Consider the following 25,014-nt stretch of genomic DNA (forward strand, 5'->3'; position numbering starts at 1 on the left):
CAACATGAGGAACTTATATTAGAGGGTCGCAGCATAAGAAAGGCTGAGAACCACTGGGCTGGGGTGTAGGCAGGCCGCACTTTTAAATGTGTTTCTCCTTCAGCGGGAACCGTTTCTGAGGATTGCTGACCTGTGAAAGGAACGCATGTTCAGAGCCATGTGGGGACACACTTGTGCTTGCACAGCCCAACAAATACCAAGTCTCGACCTCTGAACTCACACGGGCAGCATCAGGCTGCTCAGGTGGGCTAGGCGTGCCTGCCTTGCAGCAAGATGGCCTGCAGGGCCAGCCTGGCTGTCAGACATTGAGGGAGGCATCAGGAAGGGCTGAGTGGGGAGTTGGTGAACTGCAGGACTGATAATGACCACAGGTAGGATTTGAGGCACCTTGTCTAGTGTACATACCTCCCTGGGCTTAGAGTCCCTTCCATTCACGGCTGTCCATTCCACAAGCGTATCACGCGCTGTCAACAGAAGACGTGGACTGGATATGCAGGAAAACACCAGCAGCTTTTGCCTCAGATGGAAACTCCTCAACCTGCCAAGGGTCAAGTTCAGCCAGCCACTGTGCTGGAGGTTCTATGATGGAACAGAACCGATGTGGTGCTCATTATAAAAGGAGATTCACAGGAAGGACTGGGGCACGGGGGGGGGGTTGTGATGGCTACCTGCTGGAGAGGCTGAGAAGCCAAGAGGTATGGGAGCCGAAGGCCTGGAGGATTATGGGATGTCCCTGATCTTCAGTCCATGCTGGAGGCTGATGAAGTCAGAGTTGATGTCAGGGAAGGATGGTGACAGTGTGATGGCAGTGACAGCAGCAATGGGGTCAGAGGCACAGCCTAGCAAGGAACAGGGGCAAGCAAGCCAACAGCATTGCAAGCAGCAACATTGCAAGCAGGGGCATTGCAAGCAGCAGCATTGCAAGCAGCAACATTGTAAGCCAACAACATTGCAAGCAGCAACCTTGTAAGCCAACTGCGTTGCAAGCCAGTAACATTGCAAGCAGCAACACTGCAAGCCAACAGCATTGCAAGCAGCAACATTGTAAGCCAACCCTGTTGCAAGCCAGTAACATTGCAAGCCAGCAATGGTGCCGGTGCCTTTTCTTAAGGCCTCTGTGCTGTTACAGGAAGGAGCTGCCACTTCTCAGTTTTATCCAGAAGTTCACCCTTGCTGGGAATGCCTTAACAGAGCTGCCCAGGGGCATGTCTCTTAGTTGATTCCAGATCCAGTCAAGATCAACCTTCACAGCTGTCCCTCTGTGGCCTGCACAGCAATACAGAAGATACGGTACTGCTTTGGCAGCAGCAGGGACAGGCAGGGCTGGAGAGTGGCTCACTGGTAGGGCATTCCACTCCGCACACACAGAGCACTGGGTTGCATCCCTAGTGATACACATGAACGCATACACATGGAAAACCCCACGCGGGAAAAGTCAGGCATAACATGGAGCCATAAGAAAGACCCAGAGTGGAGCTGGAGAGATGGCTCAGTGGTTAAGAGCACCCGACTGCTCTTCCAGAGGTCCTGAGTTCAATTCCCAGCAACCACATGGTGGCTCGCAACCATCTGTAAAGGTAAAAGGTACTCAGAGAGGTGGGGGGAGGGCAGCTGGAGGGATGACCGGTGATGGTGCTTTGGGTAGAGGTTTCTTCTGCGGGGTGATGGATGTTTGAAGTTGACCATAGAGCTAGCTATGTGGCTCGGTGACCACTCAGCCACAGAACTGTCACCTGCACGGTGGACTGTGTAGTCTGGGAATGTCATCTCTGTAGATAGGTTTGAATTGGATATGGGATGCCTGCTGAGGGGGTGGGGAGGGTGAGGTGCCCCAGGAGGCAGAGCAAGCTGGTCAAACCCCAATTTGGTCTGTGAAAATGAAGGGAGGTGTACCCACATGGTCACACGCTTTTCTTGGTGCTTTAGGAAGAGGTTTTCAAAAGCACAAAACCTAGCTAGGCGTGGCAGCTCACTCCAGCAGTCTGAGAGAGTGAGGACAGCTGGGGTGACAGTGGGACATCCTCTCAGGAGAAGACGAGATGCCATTCTCCAGTTTAGCGTTAGACGTGCTTTAAGCCCACTGTGAACAAGTCGAGGATAGCCCCGCCACTCCAGAGGGAATGCCAGGAAGATAGCTGGGGCTGGGACCGGGGCAGATTCTGACTACTCTGAGGGACTCCAAGGCTGTGGACAGAGCCTGGGAAAGGCCACTGAGAAACTCTGGGTCTAAAGGCTTGGAGACCTAGTTGAAGGCATAGCCACCAGCAGTGGGATAATGAGCAGGACCACCAGCTTCCGGGGCAGGACACCAAGAGAGACAGGAATGCTTTTCCAGGGAATGATTCGGACCGGCAGGCCTTCAGGAGTTGTACATATGGGCAGGGGATGTGGGGTGGGGTTGTTAGAGCAATGCACTCAGACCAGCTACTCTGGGTTCAAAATCGACCCTGACAGCTCCCAGCTTTGTGACCTTGGGGACATGGGACCACTGTTCAGAGCCTCAGAGGCCCATCTGTAAAACTAGCAGTAGGGCTCACATCTTAAAAGTGAACATAGCTCCCAGCACCTAAGCATCCAGCACTTAGTGTACACTTGGTAATTATTACTGTCTTTGTCACCTGGAGGATTAAAGCTCATACTACACATCCACTGACTGCGGGCCAGGTATGTTCGGTGGTTGGAGGTCATGCTCCTCTTCTAACTTTGCTCCCCTCCCCCGACCCCTCATGCTCTGCCCTTTCCAGAACCCCTGGGGCTTGGACGCTTGGGAACCAACCACATCAAGGGTTTTCTGCTACAAACCAGAACCTTGGAGATGCCAGTGGTGAGGGAGTTTTTGAGCACACACAAGATTTATGTGGAGACTCCGTCCTGTTAGCCCCACACAGGTCAGCTCTGTGCTCTCTTATCAGAGGGTTTTCACAAGGCTCTGAAGTTAACTGTAGCATCCTCGAGTTCCCGGGCAGGATAGCCAGGATGGGCCATGGACCATTGTCTCCTGCATCTCACGCCCCGACCCTACACTGTGAGCACAAGCAGGAATTTTCACAGAAGGGGCTTTGCAACTTACAGAATGCTCCTGCCTATCCTGTCTCTGTCCCAGAGAGGGACAGTGAGCTGTCACCTGCCACCTCCTTGCTCTGAGGTTGTATGTCTCAAAGAGTAGTGGTTGCTGACTGAGACTGCATTTGTGGAAGCTGCCTGTTTAGCGGGTTAGAAGAATCAGTCCAAGCACAGCATGGTGAGTTTAAGCCCTGGAGCCTCCTCATGGAGGAGAGAGAAGACCGAGTCCCACAGATTGTCTCTGACCTCCACAACCATGATGTGTCAGATACCTGTATTCTCTATGCTGGCTTAGTTTTGTCAACTCAACACAAACCATTGTTTTGTGGCAGAGAGAACCTCAGCTGAGTAACGGCCTCCATCAGATTGGCCTGTGTACAAGTCTGTGGGGGGCATTTTCTTGATGGTTTATTGATGTAAAGGGGTCCAGACCAATGTGGGAGGCATCGGACCTCCATGGCGCCTCCCCTGCTCCTGCTTGAGTTCCAGCCCTGACTTCCCTCAATGACGGACTGCCATCAGGACCCGGTAAACTAAATAAACCTTTCCTCCACAGTCGCTTTGGTTAGGGTTATGTATCATAGCAATAGAAGACAAATTAGAATGTTCTCTCTTACCCTGCGCACATACCTACACATTGTGTATATATGTGTGTATGAACATATATATGACTATATATGTATGTATAATATGTATACATGTATATGTATACACATACACATATACAATATACATATGTATATATATACGCATGTATATAATATGTATACATATATGTACACATATACACACATATGATTATATATGCATATATAATATCTATACATGTATATGTACACACATATACATGATACACATATATATATTATACGTGTATATTATATATACATATACACATACATGTACACATATATGTACACAGATAATATATGATTATATGTTTATAATATGTATACACATATATACTTATATACACACATGTACATGCATATATACATATGTATATACACACATATATATATAATCTTTAAAATGCATCAAAGTTTTTGCCAGTCTCATCCTTGTACCAGTATTATGCCTCTGAACAAGTCCCTCCTTCTGGGGACAGTTCTAAGGCAACACTTCCACAGCCTGGGAGCATAGCTGTCAAATGCTAATGGGTGTGACTGGCTCAGAAGCCCCAGGCCAGCCACCCAGGGATTGGCTCCTGTTGGTTTGTTTGTTTTGCTTTTAATTGTTCATAGTAACATTGTTTCCCTCTGAGGAGGATGCATATTTTTTTTGCCAGTGTCCTCCTATGTTTGAAGCTCTTTTAGTGGAAATTCGTAAAGTGCTTGTTCTATTCAGATGGAAGGAAAAGGGACAAAAGGAGGGGGAGAGGAGTAGGGGAGAGGAAGAAGGGAGCAGAGGGGAGAGGGAAGTTCGAGAAAAAGAAGGGCAGCCAAAGATTGTCTTCCCTTTGAGCCCCCAGCTAGCTGGAGGGCAGACACCGGGTGGGAAGGGGGGCTGGATGCTTCTGTAGCTGCAGATGGACAGAAGGTAACTGGGTTCTGGGATGGATGGTGCAGGGGTGCACACGCAGGAAGGAAGTGCAAAAGGCCCAGGGAGGAAGATGTCAAAACTGGAGGGGGGGTAGCTGGGGCCCTTGGAGGAGTTTCAGTTTGACTTCAGGCTCTAGGGAAGAATGAAGGATAGAACAGCCAAAGACGCAGAGGGGGAGGGTGATGCCTGCGGACTGTTTTGTTTTGAATATCTTTATTCTTTGAAAATTCCATGCTTGTCTTTTGCTCTCACCTGGCCATGCTGGGTATTTATTTATTTATTTATTTATTTATTTATTTATTTAATTTATTTATTCATTCTGCAGCCCAGGCTGGTCTTGAACTCTCCATCTCCAGGATGTTAGGATCACAGGAAGTGCCATCCTGCCAGATGGCCTGATGATTCTAGAACAGAAGGCACCATGAGGTTTGGAGTCCCGCGCCCCTGGTCCCAACATTGATTGGGCCCTGTAAAACTAGGACAGTGCAAGGCAGGCCAGCTGGGGCTCAGCCCCTTGGGAGAAGCAGCCGAAACAGACACAGTTCTGTGTGGTGCTGGGACCTGGAGACAGCCAGTGGGAGGTTGGGAGAGGTTCCCACAGGCAGCTGCAAATGTGGGCTATGTCTAGATTCTCTGTACCTCTGCGGTATGTCTCCACAGAACCTGTAGGCTGTGCTTTCTCTGCTCTGAGCCAGGGGTGCTGGGAGACGCAAGGTTATCCAGGCTTTGGAGAGCGACAGGCACGGAAGGAACATGACCCTTCCACAGCTGCAGTCAGGGGATGGCTCTGCTGGGTACCCTGAGTCCAGATGCTATGACTCTTGACCGGCACAGGTGGATGGCTCTGTCCAGTTGGAGCTTTGTACGTCTGAACAGCCGTGCTTGGTGCTGGAACAGCTTGGGAACATGAAGTAGAAACTAAGGAGCCTTGGTGTGTTGGACATCTGGTACCACACAGTTGGCCCTGTGTCCAGACCAGAGGCTGTGAGACTTTCAGTTTCCTAAGGTCCTTACTCGGGAACACACAATGACAGATGAGACTCAGGCAGTCTCTACTTCCCACTGGACTTAGCATGAACCTCCCCCCAGCTTACTAAGGAGCCTGGGGGTGGGTTCCCTCACTCACCCTGCTCCTATGGGCTGATTTCTCCTCATTCTGAACCTCAGTCCCCTCATGGAAGCTGGGGCACAATGCCACAGCCTATGTGCTTTGTAGGGAGCAGGCATTGGCTCTCTGAAGGACCGGAACTGCATTCAGCACTTACCCAGCCTGTAGGGATTTTTGTTTTTGTTTTTGTTTTTTTGTTTTGGGTCTGGATCCCTGAGCTCTTTTCCTTTTAGACAGGGTCTCACTGTGTAGCCCAGGCTAGCCTTGAACTTGAGCTCTTCTTGCCTCAGTCTCTGGAGAGCCTACCCTGTCAGAATAGCCTAGGTTCTGCTTCTCTCAGCCCTAAAGAATGTGTCCTTTTGTTAGCTCTGCTTTCCTGAGACAGAGGCTGAGAGAGCTCAGGAGTACCCCCCCTCCTGCCCTCCCCCGCCCTCCCCCGCCCCTCAAGTCGCATAGCTAGCTAGTCAGTGTTGCTGTGATGTCAGTCTGGTGTGTCTGGCTGTGCTGTGGCTCTGCCACCATGTCACCCACCCCCATATGACTCAGCAGTGTCACCTGTCTTCTTCCTCCTCTGATCTGTGCCAGGGGATTTCCTGAGTCATTCAGCCACTGAGAGAAACTGAACCCACTCCCCCACCCCCTTCACACACAGAAGCATACACATAAATATGTGTACCCATGCACATACACTCACGGGCCTGCACAGTATACACATGCTTGCATGTAAATACAAATACATGTCTGTATAACACCAGGCATCAACACACATAAACACACATGCATGCACAGTCCAGACATGTATGTCTGGACTTGTGTATGCGAATACATATGCACGTGTATAGGACCCTGCACGAGTACACACAAACATATGTAAAACAGACATGTATGCCTGTACTTGTTCACGAAAACAAGAATATACACATATGTGTATGGACACAGCACATGTATTAACACACATGCACATGCTAACATGAACACATAGTCTCCCATCATGTCAGCCTTCTGTGCCAGGCATCTCTCTTGCTCTCACTTGAACCACCATGGAGGAAGCTTGTGCCCATTGCACAGAACAGGAGACTGAGGTTTGTAGAGTTAAGAGGTCTGCCTCTGCCTGAGGTACACATGGCTGGCAGAATGGGGTTTAGGGCTTTGGACTTAGGTATGAAGCCAGTCTTAGCTATGCTGTGTGCAGGGTGGATGGATCTTGGCTCTCAAGAGATGAAAGGGTGCATGCAGGAGGCAGAAGATGGCAAAGGAAATAAGAAAGAAAATGGATGATGAACAGATGTGGAGGGAAAACAGCAGCCCCAGCTAAGATGCTAAAGATGAGCCTTGAGGGCTCTGATGATGGGCAGCTGGGCCAGGCTCAGGGGCCTTCGCCCACGGGAGACCTGGGCAAGCTTAAAATTTAGGCACAGCTTCCTCAGGCTTCTTCCTAAGGGGTGACATACCCAGGCCCTTCCTGGGTAAGAACAGACAAGGTCCTTTCATGAGGGAGCCCCTTTCGTCAGCCTCTCCTCTAACAAGGTATGAACTCGGCTGGCAGCCAGGGGATGCCTCCCCGCCCCGGTCTGTGAGACAGGTTGCTGAGCCAGCATTTTTCTGGGCCGGGAAGGGACAGTGTCCCATCCTCTGTCATGTCGACACCCCACCCCAGTTGATTCTGGAGCCCTGGAATGTCAGGGACTCCCAAGGGGTCCTTTCTGCTGCTCATTCGAAGGGGAAAGGAGCTTTGTTTACATGTCAGCTCACCAAGTGGGGGAGGGGGGCTCCTGCCTTTGGGGTTCAGGCACCACCTCCGGCTGGCAGGGTAGACAGCTGGAAGCTACTGGAAAGTAGATGGTCACAGTTCTGAAGCTCCGAGGGTCCTTTTACAGATGGGAGACTTGGGAGAGGTTTAGAATTGCTCGGCAGCCCAGCCTGAGCCAAGGGGCACCGTGTGTGTGTGTGTGTGTGTGTGTGTGTGTGTGTGTGTGTGTGTGTGTGTGTGTGTACACATGTGTGGCGTACATGTGTGTGACTGTGTGCCTGGGAGGCGCCAAGGACTGTCTCTAGCAGCTTCTGGGTGACAGGGGCCAGATGTCTGCCTGGGGGAGGCCACATACTCCTAGCAGAACCCTGCTGCCTGGGTCTGAATCCTGCCTGGCCTCTTCTTTTGAGTCATAAAATGAGGGACATCCCACAGTTGCTCCTTGGGGGAAGTAACTAGGAAGCATGTAACCGCTCTGAACTTGGGGTGCAGAAGGTTTGTCTCTGTGTTAAATAACTACAAATGTATCTGTATACAATACGTTAAGTCCTGGATATCTGGTCTCCCGCAGGAACACTTTAACAAGAAGGAAAAGGGCACAGAGAGGTTGAGTTCTTAGTCCCAGAACACACAGTACCCTTCTTACTTCTACCCCTAGGGTGATCTGGTGGGCCCTGTCTAGTCAGAGGGAGGGATAGGCTGGGAGGACTGTCTCCAGGGTGATGCAGGAGACAACTCCTTTTCCCTCTGTCTTCAAAACTAGGGCACTGGGCTTAGAAAGGTGACTCCAACCCCGGGCTGCTGAAGGGCCAGGATCTCCCCAGATCTTGGGGGTGGGGGGGTGGGTATCCTTCCCAAGCCTCCCTAGGCACCCATCGTCCTCACCTGGCACTAGCGCGTCCTGCTTGACCTTTCCTTAAAGATCAGCGGCAGCGGCTGATGGGTTTCGTGGGTCCCAAAGGAGACCCTTCACACAGCCCGAGCTACGGGCTGCAGAGCCCCTAATTGGCGCAATGAATCACCGCGGGCTCCTGCTGGACACAGAAGAGACAGAGGAGCTGAGGCCTATTGTGCCATAGTTTGGGACACAGGGGGTGGGAAAGGGTAAGGAGGGAGGAGGAGGGGTGGAGGGGGGAGTTGGGGGAGACAAGAGGTCAGGGGAGGAGGAGGAAGGAGCGGGAGGAGAGGATGAGTCAGGGGAGGAGGGGGCGGAGGGAAGGTAAGAAGAGGAGGAGGAGGAGAAGGAGGAGGAGGAGGTAGGGGAGGAGAGGAGGGAGAGGAGGATTAGGAGAAGGAGGAGTCGGAGTCAGGGGAGGAGGAGCCGGGGAAGAGGCGGGCAGCAGGGCGGTGCGAGGGAGGACTTCCCCGCCTCCGCCTCCCTCCCGCGCCCTCCGCCCCGCGCCGCCCCGCCTCCCTCCTCCCCAATTAAATGACCCGACGCTCGGGCCGGCGCCGGAGCTCACATGCGTGGCCGCCGCAGCCGCCCGGGGCCCGTCGCCACCGCCGCCACTGCCGCCACCGCCGCGTTCCGGGCGCGCTCTCCGGCGCCGCCTGGGCCCGCGCCGCCACCCGCCAGGGACTCAGCAACCCCTGGGCACCGCCGGGAGACCCTCTGGTGCGCCCCGGGCCGCGTGCGCGCCACCGCGCGCCAAACTTTGCGAGTTGGGCGCGGGGCCTCGGGGCGCGCGGCCAGAGCAGCGGCAGCCGCGGGGCGCGCGGAGGCGGGCGCGGCGGCCGGGCCATGAGCGGCCGGGCGGCGCCGCTCTCCCGTAAGTAGCGGCTCATGGCAGCGGCGGGCGCGGCCCTGTCGTGCTTCATCTGCGGCGGCGGCATCGCTCGCGGCAAGGAGCTGAAGCTGCCGGTGAGGCCGGCAGGCCCCGCGCAGCCCTTCTTCCCGTTCCTGCAGCAGCAGGAGCCGGCGCCCGGCGCGCGCGGGCTGAGCGCGGCCGATGGCTGCGTGCTGGTGTGCGCCGTGTGCCGCTGCTTCCTGGCCGAGCAGTGGGCCGCCTTCGAGCGCGCGCGCACGCCCGTGGACAAGCGCGTGTACTGGCTCAAGAGGCCGCACCAGTGCGACGCGAGCGCGGGCGGCCGGCGCGGGGCCCGCGAGTGGAACACCGAGGACGCGCGCGACTCGGAGCTGTCGGAGCTGTCGGACGCCGACGCGCTGCCCGAGCCAGAGCCCGAGCCGGAACCCGAGCCCGAGCCCGAGCCCGAGGATGCGCACGACTCCACCAAGTCTGGAGCCCGGCGCCGGCGCACGGGGTCAGGGGCGCACTGGGCTCCCGAACCGCGGGCCAGCGTGCTAAGGGGCATCCAGGAGCCCTGGCCCGGCCCCGCTGCATCCGACGGCACGGACGGCGCCGCCTCCAGCCGTCCCGCGGCGCCCCCAGAGCGCAGCAACACCCCTGAAGACAGCGACGTCGCGGGGAGCCTCGGGGACGAAGGTCTGGAGCGGCCTCCCCGGACGCCTGCGGACAGCCAGGCCCGCTGTTGCTACGTCTGTGGCTCGGCGCTGTCACCGGCCTCGCAGCAGCAGATCCACGTGCAGAAGCAGGAGACTCCCGCCCAGGCGCCCTTCTTCCCCTTCTTGTGGCTGCACAGCCCCCCGCCCGGTGCCCAGCCCATCACCGAGGCGGGCAGCACCCTCGTGTGTCCCTGCTGCTTCTCGTCCCTCACGCACCAGTGGCAGAGCTTCGAGCTGGCCAACGTGCCTGTCCTGCAGCGGCTCTACGTGGTGCCCCTGAACAGCCACGCCCCCGGCATGGCCTCCAAGGCCCGGAGACTCCCTAGAGAAGAGGGGCCCGCCCCCACCGCAGGGCTACTGAGGGAAGCCTGCTACCTCTGCGGGGAGGACTGTACGCGGGATGCCCGGGCTGTGCCCTCCCGCCTTGTCAACGGCAACTCTGGGGGCTCCATGCACTTCCCCTTCCTTAGCCTCCTGCCCTGCCCACCTAATGCTCGGCCCCCCAACAAGCGCTGCGAGGTTCGCAGCTGCCCCAAGTGCTTCAGCGTCCTGGAGGACGTCTGGGCCCTGTACCGAGCATCGCACAACCGTGAGCTCATTAACTCGGTGCAAGGCTTCTTGGGCAGGTACCACCAAGCCTTCTCCGCCTCGGACCCTACCCTGAGCGAACTGCCCACTTCTGCGCAGGGAGGTCCGCCTGCCGTCTGCTACATCTGCGGGGCTGAGCTGGGGCCGGGCAAGGAGTTCCAGCTCAGCATGAACCCCGCCAGCCACCTGGGCGAGAAGGAACCCTTCTTTCCTTTCCTCACCGTCTATCCACCCGCCCCACGGGCCAGGCCTGCAGACTCCACAGGCCTGGTGGCAACCTGTGTGCTCTGCTATCATGACCTGCTGGGTCAGTGGCTACAGCACGAAGCCAGATCCTCTCACCAGCCTGTCAGCGCCTGGTCAAGGCAGTACCAAGTGGACACGTTCGTGTGCTTCTTCTGTCAGCAAGAGAAGAAACGGTGTCTGGGGCTGAAGTCCGTGCGAGTGGCCAGACTACCCTTGTTCCTGTATACCCTGAGAGCCAGCCAGAGCCTGTTGGTGGATGATGGCCGGCAGCTGATCATTGGTGCCTGCGTGGAATGCGGGACCCTAGTTTGTGCAGGCCAAGGGCTTACCAGCCCCGGACCCATGGGCTGGAGCTCCCCAGCAGCAGGAGTAACAAAGGTAAGCAGTGGCTTTCATCTGGAGCATCTGTGCTGTCAAAAGAGAGAAGTCGTCTGTTCCTTGGTGGTATCACTGGTTCAGCGTGGCGTGTCCCCAGCAGGAGGCGTTCTCTTTGGTTTGCTAGTTTGACTGACCTTGGAGGCATGGGGCAGGAGGTTAGAGGATCTGGGGGCAGGAGTGGTTGAATAGCTGCTGTTGGAATCAGCAGGCACAGGGCTGGAGCTGGGCGTGTTTGCTACCCATCTATCAAATGGAGGAAGTTCAGGGCAAGGCTGTCGACCGCCTGATAACATTGGTAATTAGTGCTGCCACGCAGGTCACCCGGAGGTCCCGGTCGCGAGTTCCTCTCGCTAGCTCCTGGCCGCCTTCTCCTTCCCAAGATTCTCACCCAAGTGCCTTTCGTCTGAGTCTTCCTGATGGTTTTATGAAGCAGATGGCAACAGATTTCAGACGTGTAGGCGTGGGACACAGGCGCATGGGACTCGGGACAGTGGCCTAGACAACCTTCGCCGTGGATAGAGTCTCTTCTTTGGGAGTCAGCTGCGTGGAGCTGGGCAGAGGCCTGGGGCCTGTTCTCAGGATGCAGCTGTCTCCCTGGGACAGTCTGGACCCTGGGACATTGGAACCCGGCTTTGTAGGAGCTGGCCAGGTGGCCCTTGGGGAAGGGGGTGGCAGGGAGGTATCTGGTGGCACTCACTGTTCTGCCCTTGGGCTGGGATCCTAATTCCTCCCAGACTGTCCTATCCTGTTCTGGACAGAGAGGCCTATGTGGTAGTGACAGGCCAGGGCCTTGCAGACAGACACAAAGGTGGATAGGTGGGACCCGCTCAGGAATGGTTGTTTGTGTTTCAAGTGTCTAGGTCCTGCAACGTGTGTGTGTGTGTGTGTGTGTGTGTGTGTGTGTGTGTGTGTGTGCGCGCACACACACACGTAGGTGATGTCTGGGCACACGAAAGCTAACTTATAAAGCAGCCTCTGATGTGATGCCTGGGTGCTCTTTTCCTGGCTTACAATCCCCCTGCCTCACACACTGCCCTTATCCTTCCTCCCCAGTTTGGACTGGAGGTATCTTTAAAGCTTTGACAGCATCCATCTAGTTTTTTTCACTCAGCAAAGAATCACCTGCTTCTGGCATGGGACACCAAGCCGTTCCTCAGCCACAGGTGTGCGGCAGCCGATGAAGCTGTTGCTGGGTCTTGGAAGGGACAGCTTCACAAGGCCTGAAGTGCGAGAGAAGAGCTTGGCTCTGGGGCAAGACAGGCCTGGTCCCTGCCTGCCGCTGTCTTAGCAGCCGAGCTGTCTGCCAACAAGTTCTTATCCTGGCTGGGCTCAGTTCTCTTGGCTGAGAAGTAGGAATACAGGCCACATGGTTTGTAGGGACATTCTGATAATTAAATGAATCAGGGGACATTTGAATGTCCCCAGCCAAGCTCCCTGTGTTGAAGCCGCTCCTGATGTCCCTCCGTCTGGGCAGAAGGCACAGGGCAGTTTTCAGCGGTTAAGGCTACAGCCCCAGGCCAGATGCATGCTGGAGGTTTGCTACAACGCTGTGTGGGTGGTTGATGCTCCCTGGGGGCGTGGAGTTTTCTCTACAGAGAGCCTACCTTGTGCCAATTTGACCTCGGTAATCAAAAGAAGCTTGGGTCCCAGGCCAGCACTGTCTGCCGGCCCTCCCCCCTACTCCTGTGTCCACCCATGGGGCTTAGCTGAGCATTCAACCATCTTCTGCCCTGTCCTTGGCCCTCACCTTGTCCTGTGGACCTTCTTACTCCCACACTGAGACCCAGGTAAACCCCTAGGCTTCTGACTTCCTCACAGCCAGCAGGTGGCTGAGGGTTCCAGTCTGGAGTTCAGGGCCTCCTCGAGCCCTTGGGCTCAGCTCCAGCCATTTGCCTGAGTCTCATCCGAACCGGGTAAAATAACAAGAAAAGTGCAGAGACCGGAAGAACCCTGCAGCCCTGGGATGAGCAGACAGAAAGTACCAGATCTGATAGTCATTGCAGAGAGGAAGATCTTGGTTTCTGTACTGAAGGGCAGCTTGAATGAAGGCATGGGAAGGGAAAGGGATATTGTCTGCAGCCCTCTGAGGTGATAAGACCAGGCCAGGCCTGTGCTGCAGTCGGGTGGTGGCAGGCATGTCTCAGACTCCACTACGGCCATGTCGGGAAGGAGGGGTCACTCAGCTCCCAGGGTCCAAGGATGCCGGAACGGAGCCCTCTGCCCTCTGCCCTTCCTCTGCGCTCCTGTTCTTCCCATTTATCCCACAAATATTTATAGAGAGCCTGCTTTGAGGCAGGCACTGTTCCAGATGCTGGGATCCGGTGGCAGGCACAGCCTGCGGCATCCCTGGGGAGGGACAGGCACAGAAGGTCCAAAAGGCCGTTTCCCGCAGCGCTGAGAGCCGTGAGGCCAGCAGCCAGGCTGGGTGCAGTGCAGAGACAAGTGGGAGCTGTGCAGAGGGCCAGGCTCCTGGGTTGTCAGGAGTGAGCGACATAGGCACAGCCTCTGCCTTGTCCCCAGGCTGGCTCCCCACCCCGCCCCCTCCCCTTAGCCCCTGAGTTTCCCTTTCTTCCTGTGTGCTGGCTGTCTGAGGGCTTAGCTGGGAAGCAGAAGGGCCTTGCAAGGGCCAAGGGGAGACACTTGGTGGGGACAGGTCATATTCCAGAAACTCCTGGAATTTTGGAACCGTGGTAGGTGCTCCCTGGAATGAATCAATATGGAAAAGGATGTGTCTAAGAAGACAGGATGGGAAAAGGGAGATGGTACCCAATATCCTCCAGCTGGATGCTGGCAGAGGGACCCTCACTTGTGTCCTGCAGGCCATGCCACCCCGGTTGTAGCATGGCTTAGGCAGTGGCCAGGTTGGGCCAGGGAGGGCTGCAGCTCGCTCTTTCTGGACCTAATATCCTTACTCCCATCCTATGGGAACTGTGGAACCCCAGGTTTGCCTTAAGACAGACCTGGCCTGAATCTTGGAGGAGCAGGCTGTGTGACCTTGGGTCTGACCCTTGACCTCCCCAAGCCTTGATTTCCATAGCTGAGTGACAGACGGTGCTGCTTTGAGATGGCTGAGTGGGACCTCGGCTACCTGTTCCCAGCATGCCTTCTGGCTGTCTGTTGCTGTGAACGCTGCCTCTGCTCCCAGTCAGTCCTGTCAGAGAAGATGGGAGGGTGGCTAGGTTATGAGTCTGGGTACAGTCTCATGAGGAGCCGTGATCCCTGTGTCCATGGTTACCGTATCTTTTTTTTTTTTTTTTGGTTCTTTTTTTCAGGCTGGGGACCGAACAGGGCCTTTTGTTTGCTCAGGCAGGCGCTCTACCACTGAGCTAAATCCCCAACCCGTTACCGTATCTTTTAAATACTCCTGTGGAGGATCTACCCCCCAACCCCACCCCCACCTCATACTGTCCTAGGTGAGAAGGGAGCCCAGAGAGGTTAAGTAACTCAGCCATGGTCACTCAGGTTCCTGCAGGGTAAGCATGGGGCCTGAACTCTGCTCTGGAATCTGTCCCATGTTCTAACCTGCCCTGCCCTCTGTCCCCTCTGTCCTTTAGCTCTGAAGGTTGGCCATTCCTGGAGGGTCAATGGCTCTTCAACCCCATCCAGTCACTTGAATTTCTCAAGGACAGAGACCTAGGAAACCCTGTTGGAGATCCTGCGATCTCTGTCACCCCCCCCCCTTTTTCTCCCTGGCCAATAAAGGAGTACCTCTGTCTCTCCCCACCCCACATGGCCAGATGTTGCCTTTGGCTACCTCCCATCTTCCACCCCTATCCGTGGGAAGGTGCCACCCCTGAGACCGCCCTGTCCTCTCTCAGGGACCTGGGGCAACACCGACTAATGGAGCCTGCAGTTGGGTACCTGCTGTACCCCAGCCTGTTGCCAAACGTCGTCTGGCTGAGCACCCAAGCCTAGTTATCACCGTGCTTCTCATCTGGGCACATCGCAGGTCTGCAGAGCTCTCTGACAGGGAGGCTGCACATCTGTCCCCTGCTTCTTGGCATGGCGCCATCATCATCTTCCCGCTCTGCAGGGAGGCTTTGGCCACTACCATTTGCCTCAGGCCCTCAGGATACCAGCTTAGGATCTTTCTGGAAGGTGCCAGACAGTGCTGGCACCTTCTTCCTGGCAGCAGCTGGGCAGCTGGGCCATGGGCCTCTCTGAACCCTCTCTCATCCGCCCCCCCTGCTGCCCCCAAGGGGATATCTGTGTTTCCTTGCCGGTGCCGGAGCCTTCTGCTCAGAAGAATAAATTTTCCAGATGCCTTGCGCTAAACCTGGAAGAGATCGGAGCCTACTGGGAAAGAGGAAGAGAAGGCACAAGATCTTAAAAACCGGAGCCTTCCCTGGAACCAGGGTGGGGAAGGGGGCAGGGCTGATGGCCATCAGTTTGCAAGGCTGCAAGCCTTATGTCTGCCCAGCCAGCTCTCCTGGGACCTTGCCTTGGCAAGGTTCATGCTACAGGGAGACCCTCTGGCAGACCTCGAGGTGGTAACTCGGGTCACATCATCATGGCTGTGGAGGACCCCACATCCTGAGTTCAGGTCCTCGGCCCCTGGTATCTGTGTTCTGGCCTGATGGTGGAGAAGCACAAGGCTTTGGCCCTGGTTTTCTGATTTCTTTGCCACCTGTGTAGGACACACACAGGGCAGTGTGGAAGAGGAGTCTCTGTACTGCCGTGTGACTCAGTTTCCCCACCTGTCACAGCATCAGGACTGGTCTCCAGGGCAGTCCTATGTTAAGGCTGTGGCTTGTGGCATGTGGGCACCCTGATGTGGGGTTAGGAATGGGAGCTTGCCCTCTCAGGGTGGGGTCCGCAATTAACTGTACAAGGCCAACAAGATGGCTCGGTGGGCAAATGCTATGCAGGCCAAAGTATCTGAGTTCAAATCCCAGAAACCCAGAACCTGCCTGCATGTAAAAACTTCCACAACGTTGTCCTCTGGGTTCCCACATACATACGATAGCATTCAGAAGCCCCTCCCCCACTCAAGCATATACATAAAAAGTAATAAATAAACCAGTCTAAATTTGCCATACAGAGGCTGTAGAGGTGGCTCAACCATTAAGAGCACTGGCTGCTCTTCCAGAGGACCAGGGTTCAATTCCCAGCACCCACACGACAGCTCACAACTGTCTGTCGCTACAGTAACTGAGGATCTGATGCCCTCTTCTGGTCTCCACAGGTACTACGCTTGTTATGTTATAAAGACGTACATACAGGTAAAACATATATAGACATACAAAAAACCCAAATATTCTTCACACTACACACACACACACACACACACGAACACGCTATCCTGTACAGTTCTGCGCCCCAGGACACCATGAGTTCTGTCCCTTGAGAACAACATAGTCAGGTTAGAATAGCTTGTACTGTGAGGACCCACAGGCCACAACCTATGTGCACTTTGCTGGTGGCTTCTCTGTAATACTAGCTGAGGAATTATGTGACAGTGCTGTGCCAGGGATCCAGCTGATGGTCCCTTCCCTACCCTCTCAGCTCTTTGGTCCCCAGTCTCACATAGATTCCACCCTGAGAGACGTAAGATAAGCACTGAGAACCCTAGGATCTCACCTCAGGGCACCTGTCCACCTGGCCTCAGTTTTCCCCTTCTGTAAAATGGGTTGTCTGGCAATGAGCGGAGAAAGTTTCATCTTCTGAAACTAGTACTCTAGTACTAGTGCCACTTACAAAAGCCTAGTACTAGTGCCACTTACAAAAGCCCTGTTTCTTCTCTGTGCATGGCATGGAGGAGGTCTGCCTGTGTATCAAGCTCTAGGAGACATGGGTTGGGAATGGTGCAGTTGGAGGACAGACCATGGGTCAGGCGTCCCCTGATTTTCCTTGCCATCTTTGCTGTCCACTGTATTCAGATCTGGACTCATCTGGTCATGTGCTAATGTGGTGACTCTGCTTGTCCCCTCCCCACCGCCCACCGGTCCTATGGCCCAAGCAGCACGGTGTAGATGGCAGATGTCCTGTGGCAGTGAGGTCTTGCCACTTAGCAGGTTGGAGGTTCAGACTGAGGAACCTAAGACAGTTTTGGATCAAGGAACAAACAGAGCAGGCAGGACAGGGTTAGGGTCATCAGTGGGTCTCTGCCGTGCTCTGGGGACAAGTGTCACTTACAGGGGACAGGTAGAAGCTGAGGCCTGGCTCCCACCCTCTCAGCCTGGATTTTGAAGAGTCTGTAGGCAGCCATTGTCTGCCAGCTTCTAGACTAGTGGTTCTCAACCCGTAGGTTGATTGAACCTTTCCCAGGGGTCAAATATCAGATATCCTGCGTATCTTGTGTTTATATTACTATTCATGACAGTAGCAAAATTATAGTTATGAAGTAGCAATGAAATAACTTTTTGATTGGGGTCACTGCAACGTGAGGGACTGAATTAAACGTTGAAATTCGCTGGTCCAGACAGAACAGCAGCAGGAGAGGCAGCATCCTGACTCCAGACGGTGAACTTTCTAAACCCACCAGACCCTCGGTTCATTTGCTTCCTGCCCTCTGCAGGGGATGGAGGGGACTGTACTATTCAGGCCTTCAACGTGACAGGACCTGGGCAAAGGACCTTCCATCCTAGCATCGAGTCCAGAGAGCCACAGAGACCCAGTGGCAGCCCAGGGCTGCTTGAGGCCTGCCCCTCCCCATCCCAGGGTATCTTGTGGGTCACATCTGATGGGTAAAGGCTTCTACACTGAGTCCCCTTGCCACAGGTCCCTTCCAAGGTATTCTGTGTCATTGTTTGATGCTGTTTTCCCTCTCATCGGATCATGTGACATCTAGGGGTTCTGTGAAGAGCAGGGCCTAGACCCCTCAGATCAAATCTGTGCAGCTGCATGTGGCTTCAGACTCAGGGCAGTGGCAGGGTGGAACTGCTTCTGTGTTAGTCCAAGCCCTGGATGTAGCCAGAGGGTACCTGTCTGTCAAAGGCCGGCAGTCTTATGTTGTACCCTTGGGCATCTGTGCTCCCTTGATGCCTCTCTGGAGACAGAATCAACTGTCGTCACCCCTGTGGGTGCTGAGAGTACACTGATGTCTTTCTAGTCACATGGAGTGGCTACTTGTACACTGGGGCTCTGGAGATTGCCTCAGGTACCCTCATGTGGAGGTAGCGACTCCAGAGCCTTGGCCTCTACCCCATGACCCAGGGCAAGCAGACCTGTATGATGGGGACTCTAGCATCTTCTTTTTGAGACAAGGTTTTTCTGTGCAGCTCTGACTGTCCTGGAACTCACCGTGTCACTCTGTAGACCAGCCTGGCCTTGAACTCAGAGATCCACTTGCTTCTGAAGTGCTGGGACTAAAGGTGTGTGCCACCACCACCTGGCTCCATTCTTTCTTCACTCAGCCCTTGAACCCATCCTTCCTTTTCCTGGTTGGGGACAGGAGTGGCTCTTGTTGGTGAGCTCTGGAGGAGTGGTTCCCAGTTCCTTCATCCGGGATAGCTGTCTGGGCCACACTGGCCACTTACTGTCGTTGGGTAGACAGATAGAGTCTTGGTGCTGGGAGGCCTGCCCCAGTATGAATCAGCTGAGGTGGGTGTTCACATTGTCTGATAAACCAGAGCTAGAACCTGTGGCGCCCAGGCGGGGACTTCATGCTCACTGAGTGTCCTCAGTGAAGCCACAGAAGCATTCGTGGTGATGACCCCAGCGTGGGGGAAGCTGACAGGACAGTGTCAGGGACAAGCATGTTGGGTGGGACTTTTAGACAAGTTTATGAGGAAGTTGGTCCGTTTCTTTCCACTGTCCCCTTCAGAATGACTTTGTGGGGACTGACAACACCAAGTGCCACCAGGGTGCGCCCAGTCTGCCACTGAGGCAGACTCTGTCAGTCTGTACCTCTGGGAAGCAACTTGTCACCTGCAGCTCTGCTGGGTGGCAGGGAGTGGCCCATCTGCCAGGCTGGCTCTGTGGTCTGCAGGTACCTGGGACTCTGAGCCCCAAGGGACATGACTGATCCCTCGTGATTCAGGCTGCCCTGCACTGGGCCCTTAACCAGGACAGCGGAATGCAGCATCAGCAGCTGCAGGCAGAAAGAGCACATGGCCGGGGTTGGCTGACCGAAGGTAGGAGCAGAGGAAATGGTTCCCATAGCAGCTGCTATCCCCTGAGGAGGTGGCTATAGGCTGAACCCAGAACCCTAGACAATCAGCATGAGGAGAGGCAGAGCGTCCCCACATGTCTCTCTCACCTCCCAGCTCCATCATCAACCATCTGCACTGGGCGTTTGTGACCCAGAGGGGAAACTGAGGCTGTGGGAGACGCGGTGCCGGTTGCTATATTCAGCTCTGGGCTGACACCCCATCCCCCGCTGTGCTCTTTAGCTACTGGCTTCTCACTCCAGCACCCAGATAATCACAGGACCCACCTCCCATAAGCTGAGACATAAAGCAGGTGACATGGCTAGCAATTTCTAGCAAAGGCCAGGACAGAAGACAGAGTCATACAAGGCAGGGGCAGGAATCCAAGACCCCATTCCCAAGGAGCTGGAGGCAGTTGGCTGCAGCCAGGGCACCTGAGACCAGAGCCTCCCTTGCCCCATCTCTGGGCTTCAGTACCCAGCTAAGGGATGAAGGAACACTCAGGTACATGATGGCCTTTGCATGAAAACTGCTGCCCAGGGTAGCTCCTAATGTTGTAGTCAGTATACAAATATACTGCCTGCCTGCCTCCCTCCTGCCTGCCTCCCTGCCTGCCTCCTTCCTCTCTGCCTGCCTGCCTCCCTCCTCCCTGCCTCCCTCCTCCCTGCCTCCCTGCTTCCCTGCCTGCCTGCCTCCCTCCTGCCTGCCTGCCTCCCTCCCTCCCTCCCTGCCTGCCTGCCTGCCTGCCTGCCTGCCTGCCTGCCTCCCTGCCTGCCTCCCTGCCTGCCTCCCTGCCTGCCGTCTGTGTAGGACTTTGGACAGTGTGTGTAGCCCAAGGCTCTGTTAGCCTCCTTCCCTGTCTTAGTTAGGGTTTCTATTGCTGTGATAAAACATTGTCAACTTGAGGAGGAAAAGGGATTTATCTGGCTTACACTTCTACATCATAATCCATCATTGAAGGAAGCCTTCAAACAGGGCAGGATCCTGGAGGCCGGAGCTGATGCAGAGGTCACGGAGAGGTGCTGCTTCCTGGCTTGCTCCCCATGGCTTGCTCAGCTTGCTTGTTTATAGAACCCAGGACCACCAGACCAGGGATGGCTCCACCCACAGTGGACTGGGTGCTCCCCCATCCATCACTAATTAGATCCACCTGCCTCTACCTCTCAAAGGCTGAGACTAAAGGTGCGCGCCATCACGCCCAGCTTAGAAGCAGTTTCTAAATCGAGGCGCCCTTCTCTCCGGTGATCCTAACTTGTGTCAAGTTGGCTTAAAGCTAGCCAGTACCACTGCCTCAGGCCCCATTGTAGTTGGAAGCTGTCTGGGTTGGGGATTTAGCTCAGTGGGGTAGAGCGCTTGCCTAGGAAGCGCAAGGCCCTGGGTTCGGTCCCAGCTCCGAAGGAAAAAAAAAAAAAAAAAAAAAAAAAAAAAGTGTGGAAGCTGTCACCTAGAAGCACAGGCTCGGTACCCTGCCATGATGCAGAGGAGCCAGGAGGTGACATGGGGAGCAGGAGGTGACACTTGAAGCAGGATACTTTGAGGTCAAGAATTAGGAGTTCAATGACAGCTGGGTTTGCCTGATGACCTTCCCACACAGAAGGAACAGGAGGTGGGGGGAGGATAAAAAGAAACCGGTTTGGGGGTTGGGGATTTAGCTCAGTGGTAGAGCGCTTGCCTAGCAAGCGCAAGGCCCTGGGTTCGTTCCCCAGCTCCGAAAAAAAGAAAAAAAAAAAAAAAAAGAAACCGGTTTGGGTTGGAGAGATGTCTCAGTGCTTCAAGAGCATTTGCTGCTCTCTTTTTAAAGATTTTTATTTATTCGTTTCCTATTTATATGAGTATGCTGTCACTCTCCTCAGACACACCAGAAGAGGGCATCGGATCCCATTGCAGATGGTCGTGACCCACCATGTGGTTGCTGGGAATTGAACTCAGGACCTCTGGAAGAGCAGTCAGTGCTCTTAACCTCTGAGCCATCTCTCCAGCCCTGCTGCTCCTTTTAGAGGATGGAGATCGGATCCCAGCACCCACATCAGGAGGCTCACAACTCTCTGTAACTCTAGTTCCAGGAGCTCTGATGCTCTCTTTTGGCCTGTTCAAGTGCCCACCCACCCACCAGCACATATATGCACAAAGACACACTTAAGTAAACATAAAATAACTCTTTAAAAAAAAGAATCGGGGTTGGGGATTTAGCTCAGCGGCAGAGCGCTTGCCTAGAGAGCGCAAGGCCCTGGGTTCAGTCCCCAGCTCCGAAAAAAAAAAGAAAAAATAAAAAATAAATAAAAAAAGAATCAAGAATGTATAAAGACCTGGTCCTCGGCATGGTGCCCAGCTCCTGGAAGGCATTTTGCTATTTTGTTTTCTTTTCTTTTCTTTGTTTGCCTTCCAGATAGTTTCCCTCAGTGTCCCAGGTTAGACTTGGAACTCACCGAACTCCTTCTGCCTCAGCAGATCCAGTGGTGGGATTACAGGTGGGAGCCACTGTCTGGCTCTTGTGAATGCTTCTGCCTCTCATAACCCAGTGTAAGGTCTGGCATATAAGTGCATTCTGGTTTTTTGGTTGTTTTTGTTTGTTTGTTTGTTTTGTTTTGTTTTTTGATTAGTAGATGCTCTAAGACTCAAAGGGGGTGCTGAACCCCTTTTTGCACATACTCCATGAGGGTGATTCCTGGTTCTTTGAGGTCCTGGCTGTTTTCTACCTCCCTGCTAACCCCACAAACCTCTGCCCTCTGACTCCCTCTCCTTGCTTCGGGCTAACCTTGGCACTCGGCCAGAGGCACCGTTTTCATGTTTGCTGGTTACTTACCACTGGTCAGGAATGGCGTCACAGCTCTTGGCCTGTGCCTGTCAGCCTGTTTGGCCAGCCATGTAGAAGTGACAACTCCAGCTGAAGTAGAGTTACCAGCCACCCTTCCGACCTCTTGGCAGCCAGGCAACGGCGTTCCTGAAAAGCGTTGCCGTTGGCAAGACCGCAATTAGCAAGATCAAAGTCTCTGAGAAAATGGGAGGGTAGGGGAAAAAAAATACTATAAAAATGGCATGAAGTGTGCCTTTAAAAGACATGGTAAATAGAAATTCATCAATGCACAACCGCCAAAACCTGCTGGCCCAGGCTCACGATGATGAATTCTCTTTAGCCAGGCATCACCAGTTTCTGCATCACGGATGGGGAAGTTGCGGTTGTCTTCATGTGGAAGGGAGGATCCTCCTGTGTGTCTGCTTGGGTCAGCTTTGTTCATTTCCAATTTTTGGATGTGTCCCCTGTGTGTCTGCACGGTGGTCTGGTTTAGTGTAGCTCTGTCTGTCCTCCCGTCGAGCGCCTAGCTCATCTGTAGGTTCAGTAGTGATGACTCCTCTTTCATTCCAGCCTTGGTGAGTACTGCCTTTGCCCAACACACGCACAGAGAGAAGGTAAATCTCCATTCACACATGGTCTTAACCTCTGAGGCCTTCCACCTCTTCCTTTCTCTTCTGAGACATCTCACCATGTATTCCTGACTGGCCTGGAACTTACTAGGTTGTCCAGGTTGGACTTGAATTCACAATTGGCCTCCCAAGTGCTGGGATTAAAGGCTGCTATATAAGGCACTAACTTTTTTTTTCTTAAGACAAGATTTTACTGACCGTGGATGAGCAGGTCAGCTGATGCAGGTTTGGCTAGGCAGTTAGTGCATGGATCTCTTCTTCCCAGTTCACCTGACGCATCCTGGCTTTTCTGTGGGTTCTGGGGATCAAACTCAAAGCCTCACACTTGTGCAGAGGCACTTTTCCCATTGAGCCTCAGGCCTACATTTTTTTTCTTTTTTGAAAGATTTATTTATTTATTTTAAATAAATGTGTGTAAATACACTGTCGTTTTCTTCAGACACACCAGAAGAAGGCATCAGATCTCATTACAGATGGTTGTGAGCCACCATGAGGTTGGTGGGAATTGAACTCAGGACCTTTGGAAGAGCAGTCAGTGCTCTTAACCACTGAGCCATCTCTCCAGTACACCCCTCCCTTTTTTTTTTTTTTTTTTTTTTGAGACAAGGTTTGGAATAGCTCAGTCTAGCTGGACTCAAATTCAGTCTGTATTGGAGGGTAACCTAATCCTCCTGACCCCACCTCTTGAGTGCTGGCTTACAGTTCTAAACCAGCCACCATGCAGGATAGATGAATTCATCCACACACACACTTACTCATGTATGTAGTTATGTGTGTATGCACACGCATGTCTATGTGTACTGCCGTCTGCATATGGAGGTCAGAGGGGACAGTTTTCTGGAGTTGATTCTCTTCTTCCACCAAGTGAGTTCAGGGGATTAAACTCAAGTCTCCAAGCTTGGCAGTAGGTGTCGTTACCTGTGGAACCATCTTGCTGGCTCTAGACTTAAGTTTTTGTTTTTTGTTTTTTGTTTTTTTTTTCTGGAGCTGGGTACCGAACCCAGGGCCTTGGGCTTGCTAGGCAAGCACTCTTCCACTGACCCAAATCCCCAACCCCTGTTTTTTGTTTTTTTAATAATCACATCATTCCTGCCTCCCCAGTCCCTTTTGATTTTTCAAGACAGAGTTTCTCTGTATAGCCTGGGCTGTCCTGAAACTCTGTAGACCAAGCTGACTTCGAACTCACAGACATCTGCCTGCCTCTACCTATCAAGTGCTGGGATTGAAGGTGTGAACCACCACGGTTGGACTTCCCTTTCCTCTCAAATGTATTTAGAAAGACTTCCTTCAGAAGCATAGACTATGAAGGTGCCCAACTCCTTGCTGGGTGCTGGGCTGCAATTTGAGAACTGTCTACATCTTGTAAGGCTTGCTTCTGATTTGTATACAAAGTATCCACTATTTAAAATGTGGCAAGGAGGGGATTCTCTGCCTTTCTACTAAGTATCTTTATCGTAGTCTGTGTCTCTGGGCCTCCCAAGCATCATAGCTGAAGTCTCTTTGGGGTCATGGAAGTTGGTGATGGGGGCGTCTATTCCCACCTCACTACACAGGTACTGAGCCCCTGTGGGATCCTCAGGCCAGGGCTCAGAGGGTGGGACTCCCACCCCCAGGGCTGCGCCCCCCATCCCCAGCCTTACCCCCACCTTCTACATCAGCCTGGAGCCCAGCCAGAGCCCTGACCAGTTTCTTCTGTTCGAGTTTCTTTATTTTAAAAAAGTTATTGGGGTTTGGAGTGTAGCTTAGTGGTCTGAGAAATTTATTCTTTACTGGGACTTTTCTGGGAGGCAATTCACATGGAAAAGCTCCTCTAAAGCGGTGGATTTCAGTGATTTTTGGACACTCAGGAATTGCACAACTATCAGTACTGTTTATTTTAGTTCATTCTCCTTTCCCCTGAGGCCCTGGAAACACAGTGTGTGGCCTCTCTCTGTGGATTTTCTTCTTTTAGATAGTTCACACAGACTGGAATGGATTCTATGCCTCTCGCTCTTTTTCATTACTGAGTAATACTCCACCCTACATAGACCACATTTTATTTATCTGCCCATCTGTGAGTGGAGATTCACATTCTTTCTGTTCATGTGTTTTAAAAGATTTATTTATTTATTTTTAACATGTCTGAGTGTTTGCAAGTATATGCTCTTGGAGGCCAGAAGAGGGCATTGGGTCCTCTGGAACCGTAGTCATGGATGGTTGTGAGCGGCCAGGTGGTAGTAGGAACTGAACCTGGGTCCTCTGCACGAGCAGCAGGTGTTCTTAGCTGTTGAGTCATCTCTCCAGGCTCAAGAGAATTCATACACAAGCTTCTTATGTGGATATCTGCCTTGCCCCACCTCTCTCTTCCACAGAATCTCACTGT

At 53.6% G+C, this 25,014-nt stretch overlaps 1 long non-coding RNA gene across 2 annotated transcripts; it reads right to left on the reverse strand.

Moving 5' to 3' along the window:
- Window positions 1-387: 387 nt before the first annotated feature.
- Window positions 388-8,579, reverse strand: LOC116886448. 2 transcript variants are annotated; one of them, XR_004386107.1, is made up of 3 exons: window positions 8,349-8,579; window positions 669-839; window positions 388-579 (listed from the first exon to the last, which is right to left on the reverse strand). It is a non-coding gene; the product is annotated as an uncharacterized LOC116886448 (long non-coding RNA). The 2 variants fall into 2 exon arrangements; XR_004386106.1 differs by having other exon boundaries at window positions 469-579; window positions 669-757.
- Between the last annotated feature and the right edge of the window lie 16,435 nt (window positions 8,580-25,014).

The sequence above is a fragment of the Rattus rattus genome, chromosome 17 (genome assembly GCF_011064425.1).
Source record: "Rattus rattus isolate New Zealand chromosome 17, Rrattus_CSIRO_v1, whole genome shotgun sequence".
Taxonomy (NCBI): Eukaryota; Metazoa; Chordata; class Mammalia; order Rodentia; family Muridae; genus Rattus; species Rattus rattus.